Here is a 7,254-nt window from a genome sequence, read left to right on the forward strand (position 1 = left end):
ATAGATATTTTGACGCCCTGCATCGCTACAATGTATTAATTCCCTCAAGTACATTCCGTACCGGCATTGGCAAGCGACACATTTGAGAGGCTCTGAACCCATCCTTTCATTTAAACTAAAACTTCAGCCGGGAGGGAGGGTTCCATGTAGAAGACCAGCACATATTTCCAGTAACAACTGATTCCAAAGTGCTGCAGAAACTTGCAGAAAGCATTGTAGCCTCTATCCACACATTAACAAAATGACACTGAGATGTCTTTCATTCCTCATCTGGCCTGTCGGAATAGCTTTCAGCTGTGGTTACACACTACAACCGACTACAACATGCCCGCCTATCCCTCCCTTCCTTGTAGCACAAATCAATATAACAAGAAACCGGCTCTTCCCATGAGGATGGACAGAGGTGTGTCTGAGGCGAAGAAAGAGACTCACTCAAAATCCATGCACAATGCTATTATCACTGACATGCAAAAACAGAGCATTAAGCCTCATAGTCTTTCATGGTGAAAAGCTTCCCATGCACCTTACTCTGCCATCAGATCCTATCCATTGACCCCGTGCGGATTAACGCAGAGCCCATATGTGGCACATAAGCAGCCTGGTTCATTGCGAAAATGAAAAATGGGCTTGGCATTTGCGAAGGCGGTGCATCATTGCCAATTCCCAACATAATTTACTCTAATAAAAATGTTGGGATAAGAACATACGTGTAAATGATTGTAAAACACCATAGGGGGGGTTGTTTGTCTATTGCTTCAGACGCAGGATTATAGCATAAAAAGGGATGTCTGGTGCATGTACAGCGATTCCAGACACCGTGTAGGCCCTCAGATGCAAGAAAGAGGAGAAAGATGCAGAATAACGGGAGCGAAAAAAACCAAGCCACAATCACATCAAATCATGCGACACAAAGAAACGAAGCAGCTGGATTTGACTACATATTAAAGGAAAACATTGCATTATTGTCCCACTGGGATCCGTAAATAATTAGATAATAAATATTCTGACGGATTAGTCTTGTACCGCGCGCAAAGGCGATCTCCGTGAAGCTGGGGCGAGAGGAGGACCTGCGAGAGGAGGAGGATGGAGACATTTTTGTTTTTGCACGGAATGAGGAGGAAAAACACGCCGTGTCGGTGAAGGGAGGCTCCTGGGGAAATTATGGCTGCAACAAAAACACGTTTCTCTGTTTATTGTAGGTGGAGGATCGATGGAGATGGAGATCGCACATGATTTAAATGTAATAAAAACCACCAGAATATGACGGTGCTGGAGGGTGTCTGCTTCCTTTTGATGTTAGAAAAATGCATTTCACTCATGTGCATGATATTTCTATAAACGCTCAGAGGCCCAACCTCTCCCACCTCATGCAAAAAATATTAAGTGAGAAGACGAATGCCGATGGAGAATTACGAAGCAGCGTTGGTCCGCGACTCGCTGCGATGTCACGGTGTGATTCCCGGGCATTGTGTCGGTGAAATAAAGGGAATATGTCGGGTTTCTTCTTACCTGAGTGCAGACAGCAGTATTATGTCTTCAGCAGCAGTCGCTCAGCGGGCTCTCAGCTTGTCCTCGCGGTGCAGCGGCTGGCCAGAGGGGGCGCTGTGGAGCGGAGGGCTGGCTGTGGTGAAATGCAACCTGCTGCTGCACAAAGAGCTGCGACACACGATGATAAACAAAAACACTGTTTATTATATATCCACTTAATATTATATCCAAATCTTTCATTTCTGGTTTATAGTTTCCTTGTTTAAAAAAAATAAAAGGTTCATTATATGTTTATCAAACAACGTCCATGCATACAAATACATGAATCTAAAAAAAGGAACATGTTAGATTTAGCTGTTAGCTCATTTTCAAAAAGTCCCTGTGCAGGTACACACATAACAATATACAAACAATAACACTACATAGTCTCGATTACACTAAGAGTAAGAGATATTAAAAAATTAAATTAAATCAGAAATACTTTATCCTGGAGAAACATGAGTTGTGTCTTGTGTGGCATTTTGGAATACATTTTTTTAAAGGTAAATCATCAAATATATGTATAAACATAAGAAGAAAGAATTTGCAATAAAATAAAAACGTTGCATAATTATAATGCATACTAAAAAATAAATAAAAATGTATTCATGTTGTCTCCTTTTGATACGCTGCACAATCTGTACATATATTGTGGTGGATTGAGATATATTAATATTTATAATATGTGTATTGGTATTAATGTTATCTATTTATGATCAGTAATATTATTAATATTATCATCATTATATTACACTTACATTATGATATGTTATAATTATTATTATTATTAGTGTTCAATGTGTATTTGTTATCTTACCTTACTTGTTGTATTTTTGTTTTCACTGGAGCACATGTCTGAAATAAAAAGAGTTTTGATATCAGTTGACAGCAAATGTGTGTGATGTTATTTATAGATTTTGACAGCACATGGGAGGAAATGTGCCTAAAATAGCCTGAGAGAAAGATAAACACAGGTTTTTGGGATTTCAAAATAAGAGTTTGTTTTTATTTATCCCCAAAATGAAGATAGATAAAGCAAAGCTGGGCCCACCACAGAGATTATGTTATTGAACAGCAACCAACAGAAGTGAGTGACTTAAACAAATCAGAACGCCGACCTAATCCACACATAAAAGGAACATACTAACAGGTTAAACCATTTAACAGGACAGGATGGACAAACGCAATAACTGGATTAACCACAAATAAACATTAGACACACGCTTTGCTACTAACATAATATTGACCCTGTTAAATGTTGTACAATTATGTGCGCCCTTGCTCATTGTGTCCTGCAGAGGGCAATGTTGTCTGCAGTGCGTCCAGGACGTGACGTCACTGACTATACCTTGCACCAGCTGCCTTGCAGTGGCCTCTACCTTATCCGTTTAGTTTTGTTTGGATCGAGAGCTGAGTGGCAGCACAACCGCATCTCTCCTACCACGATAAATAAATATGCCTAATGAAGGCTAAAGGAAGCTGTCTACTACTGAGTTCTATTAAATCTCCACCGCAACGCACTCCGCATAACAGGTTATGGGCCCAGGAATGCCAGTCTAGAGCAACAAGGTAACAGAAGAACGAGCTGTTAGCCAAGAGAAGCTACTAGTGGGACCTGGATGAAGACGGCGCTGAGAGACTCCCGCGTAAACTGAAGACACGGTGTTTCTACAAGCCGCAACCCAATGTTTGGAGATAAGTGAACTGTATAAAGAGAAGACGTGTTAACGTGGATGCAACGTAAAAAATGGCCGGAGCAGGAACATCCCAGCAGATTTTATTCGATGGAACAGAAGATAAGTATGATCTGTGGGAGACGAGATTCCTTAGCCGTTTGCACATTTTGAAGCTAAAAGACACTATTTTGCGAGTGCCCACGGGTGAAGCCGCATTAGCTGCAGATCCAGGAAAAAATGAAGACTGTTATGCACAGTTAGTGAATGCCCTGGATGATAAGAGCCTGTCATTGATAAGACATGATGCCGCCGAGGATGGAAGGAAAGCCCTGAAATGATTGAGGGAGCACTATTCAGGAAAAAGCAAGCCAAGGATTCTAAACCTGTATACATCATTGACCACCATACAAATGGCAGACAATGAAACTGTTACTGATTACATGATAAGGGCTGAGAATATAATTGCAGCTCTACGTGATGCAGGAGAGAACATGAGTGAAGGGCTGCTTGTAGCCACCATTTTGAATGGACTGCCAGATTCATTCAGGCCACTGGCTGTCCATGTAACACAGAACGAGGATGATGTTACATTTAAAGACTTCAAGAGAAGACTGAGGATCTATGAAGAATCTAGAGAAGATGAGGACGACTGGATCTATGGACTGTCATTTTTTTCGTCTACTGTCTTGTGCAGGACTGTGTGACTGTCTGTTGTAACGGGAGACCGTTTCTGTGTTATTTCTTCCGGTCTTCCGTTCTGTGTATTAATCTATCCCGTTGTAAATTGTGGGTGTGTTGTTAGCTAGTGATCGAATAACATCATGTAAAAGTATTGTCTTATGGTGTTTTGTTTTTCTTTTTATAAGAGTGTTGTAAACCGAAAGTATGTTTTTATTTTTGTTGGTTTAGTGTTATCCTGTGTATATATTCCGTTATAAGTACTGTGAAATTTCACTGGTTTTGTTTATTTACTCTGTTTTTGGATTAAAAGTCGAACATCCGAATCACCGACGCAAAAGCAGTTTGATCCAGTCGATGTGTATCAACATGTCTTCTGTATAAGGTTCTATAGAGGGTGACAGTGTCAAAGAGTCTAATTTCTACTCAAAACAAAAGGGAACACATATACTGTCACTAGTCCGTCCTAAAACAAGTTTTTGCGTAAAAGTCACTCTATCGTATTCGTCTCGTTATTTTAGGTCAAGATGACGGACTGACGTAAATCTGGTACTGTCCCTGATAGACATTAGAGACGTATGTTTGATTGTATATATAGAGGTCAGAATTTTTTGTTTTGTTGTTTGTGTGTTTGTTTTTTTTGGTACTTCCGAAAAAGAGTATTTGCGAAGTCCAACTTAATGTTTTATTCGCGTTTGAGTTGGTTAGTTACCCACGACCGTGCCATGACGTCAAAAGTGTAGGTAGAACCAACATTTTGATTAGAAGCGACGTGACGGAATAACGTACTGTTTGAGATTTGTCAACAGTACAGTCCGACATCCACTCTTTCAAAGGAGTATCAGTTACGGAACAAAAACCGACATTGGATTAAACGGTTGTTAGAACGGGAATATGAACAGACTTGGGTAGGTCATACGTTGTGAACTCTCATATCTGGCTGTGGATGGGGGTGGACGGAAAAAACGGATCTCGGTTGGAACCCACTAGAACTTACAAGTATTAGAGAAGGATGGCTTAAGGACCGTAGAGCAGTAACGTAGACGTAACTTAGGTGACGGCACTAACCAACTGGGATACCGGAGCGAACATTAAAACACCATATACACGTCGGTTTGACGAATATTGTTTCTCTATGTATTGTGTACAATTTTGGTCAACCAGGATTAGACTATAGAGGTCAGAGTATTAGGACATTCACGTACCGAAAGAGGATCGAGATCCACCCCTGGCATAGATGATTCCTGGTGATCTACGTGAAGAGTCACCGACCGCAACAACTGTAACCACCGGTAACATCTACGGTCGTGGAGCGCCTGTGCAGAACGCTGGACTTACGTAGAGGGTATGACCTCAAGTAGTTGCGTTAAAGCTGAGATGCCCATCCAGACCCGGTGAGCGTCAACCAATGATCTCGGCGTATGACCGTGGACGCCCGGCGTACCCTCGAGCTTATGACCGACGGGATCCCACATGGTGAGAGACATGGACTTGTAAGTCTACATACCACTTGGTGTGTGTCCACGACGACACTAAAGAAAGAGAAACCGACAGAACAAACACTTAAAGTGGTATGGACACATAAAAACCCTGAATAGACCTACAGACCTGTCTACTGGTATCTTCGTTTGTACTCGACCCTGACAAGAATGTAATAGTTAGTTTAGCTGATCACGGGACGAGTTAGTTACCTTTGAGATTGAAGGTGGAAGAGAGGAGAACACTCACCATCTCATAGGTCTTTGTGTTCGTCTAGTTTTTAATCAGTTCTTTCAACCTGTGTACAGACCTGAAGAACGGACACTCTAGTAGAGTATTCGCGCACAACGGAACCCAAGCTAATGACTCTGTGGTCAATTTGACATGTGAACACATGATATATTGCATGCGAGGCAGACATGTCCGTAAGTTTAAGTGTGTCCAGTTACATACAGACCGTATATAATGACAGATTTTGGTCTGGTATGTAGGGACGAAGTATAATAGAGTTATCTCCCCAAGCCAGAGTTGGAAGAGAGACGACACGGGGCGCAATACCACACCACTCGCACTTATCGACCCACGTCTATACAGAGTACAGATTAGGATTAAAAAACCATTGTCACTAAACTTAAGAGATAATCATTGTAAGCGCATAATGTGGGTCGGGTTGCACAACAGACTTGGCATTTTGTAAAATGAAAAGGTATCCTCGACTAAGACGGTTCTTGGAGAGGACACCGTACATATAAACGTAGCTCAAAACCTACTATACTCCTTTTATCCTTAGTCAATAACCTGATGCGACTTATCAGCAAGCATTTTCTGATCACAGTATAAACACACGGGAAGATTCTGGAATCCCCTAAGAGTACCCTTGCCTAGCGCATTTAGTCACAGCCTGGTACGACATTTCCTAAGGACATCGGAAAGACAGACCGAGCGGATTAAGGAAGCAGACCCACTTAAAAGCGAACGTAAAACATGTGTAAAGTGTGTCGACACGTCCCGGACTGACCGTGACCGAGGAATAGAGTAGTACGGAAAATGTGTGTTGGGTCATGGAAAACATGTAGGAGTATCTAACGTTACAGGGTTTTACAGTACGGTCACAAACGTACAGCACCGTGTGTAATGAAAATAGTTTGTCAAAGACTTCGTCAAACCGGTTCATTTTGTCTAATGGGGGGGGTTGAAAGTACCTTCAGGTTCTAGGTGACAACAATCGAGGGGTGAGGAACCCACTAGTACACCGGACAGCGGGGAAAGAACTTTCACTGACAGGCGAGGAGGCGTAAACAACGAGAACGGTGACTCTTCTATAGCACACCTATGCAGCCGTATATTGTCACGGAGTACCGTCGACACGAAGAGACAACTGCAGTAGCAACAGATCGTCTATCTAGTCGCGACAGGGAGACGCAACGCCGGTAGGGCGACGTAAACCGGGTAGGCGGTCGAGCTAACTTACCCACAAACCCGACCTTACACACACAGTTTCGAGAACTTTGAACCGCTATAGCCAAGTGATACACCCTACAGCGAGCCGCTAGGGTGGTACTACGGGAAGAAGAAATGCAACCGACTACCGGAGAGCGACAAACGGACGAACCCGCGTACTTCGTTACTAGGAGCAGCGGCAACAGGAGGAAGGAAGAAGGAGACGTTGCGAAGGACCGAGGCAGAAGAAAAGGGAAAAAAGGACGTGTCCTGAGACACACACACAACGAGAACGTCACTGACGTGGGTGTGAAAGACAGACCCACGTGAACGAAGATTTACACAGCAGGAAAAAGAGGGGTTGTGAACATTGTTCAGTGACTTTCAGTCTCACCCAGAGGGTAAGAAGGACACACAAACCACGGAACAGATGAAACCGGAACACAATCAGAAG

At 42.6% G+C, this 7,254-nt stretch overlaps 1 protein-coding gene and 1 pseudogene across 17 annotated transcripts in view; one reads left to right on the forward strand and one right to left on the reverse strand.

The window, feature by feature from the left end:
- The window catches only part of mapta (microtubule-associated protein tau a), a 36,866-nt gene extending 35,246 nt beyond the window's left edge, over nt 1-1,620 (reverse strand). For 16 of the 17 annotated variants that reach the window (XM_010784686.1, XM_010784685.1, XM_010784680.1 and 13 more), the window contains exon 1: nt 1,510-1,619. The gene's annotated coding sequence lies outside the window, so the exon portion shown is untranslated. Of the gene's footprint in view, nt 1-1,509 lie in introns of all 17 variants that reach the window. The other variant, XM_010784679.1, reaches the window with a different exon arrangement.
- A 3,682-nt stretch (nt 1,621-5,302) lies between these two features.
- The window catches only part of LOC104957156 (collagen alpha-1(XI) chain-like), a 16,714-nt pseudogene continuing 14,762 nt past the window's right edge, over nt 5,303-7,254 (forward strand).

Source organism: Notothenia coriiceps, unplaced genomic scaffold, assembly GCF_000735185.1.
Source record: "Notothenia coriiceps isolate Sejong01 unplaced genomic scaffold, NC01 NC01_scaffold00026424, whole genome shotgun sequence".
Lineage (NCBI taxonomy): Eukaryota > Metazoa > Chordata > Actinopteri > Perciformes > Nototheniidae > Notothenia > Notothenia coriiceps.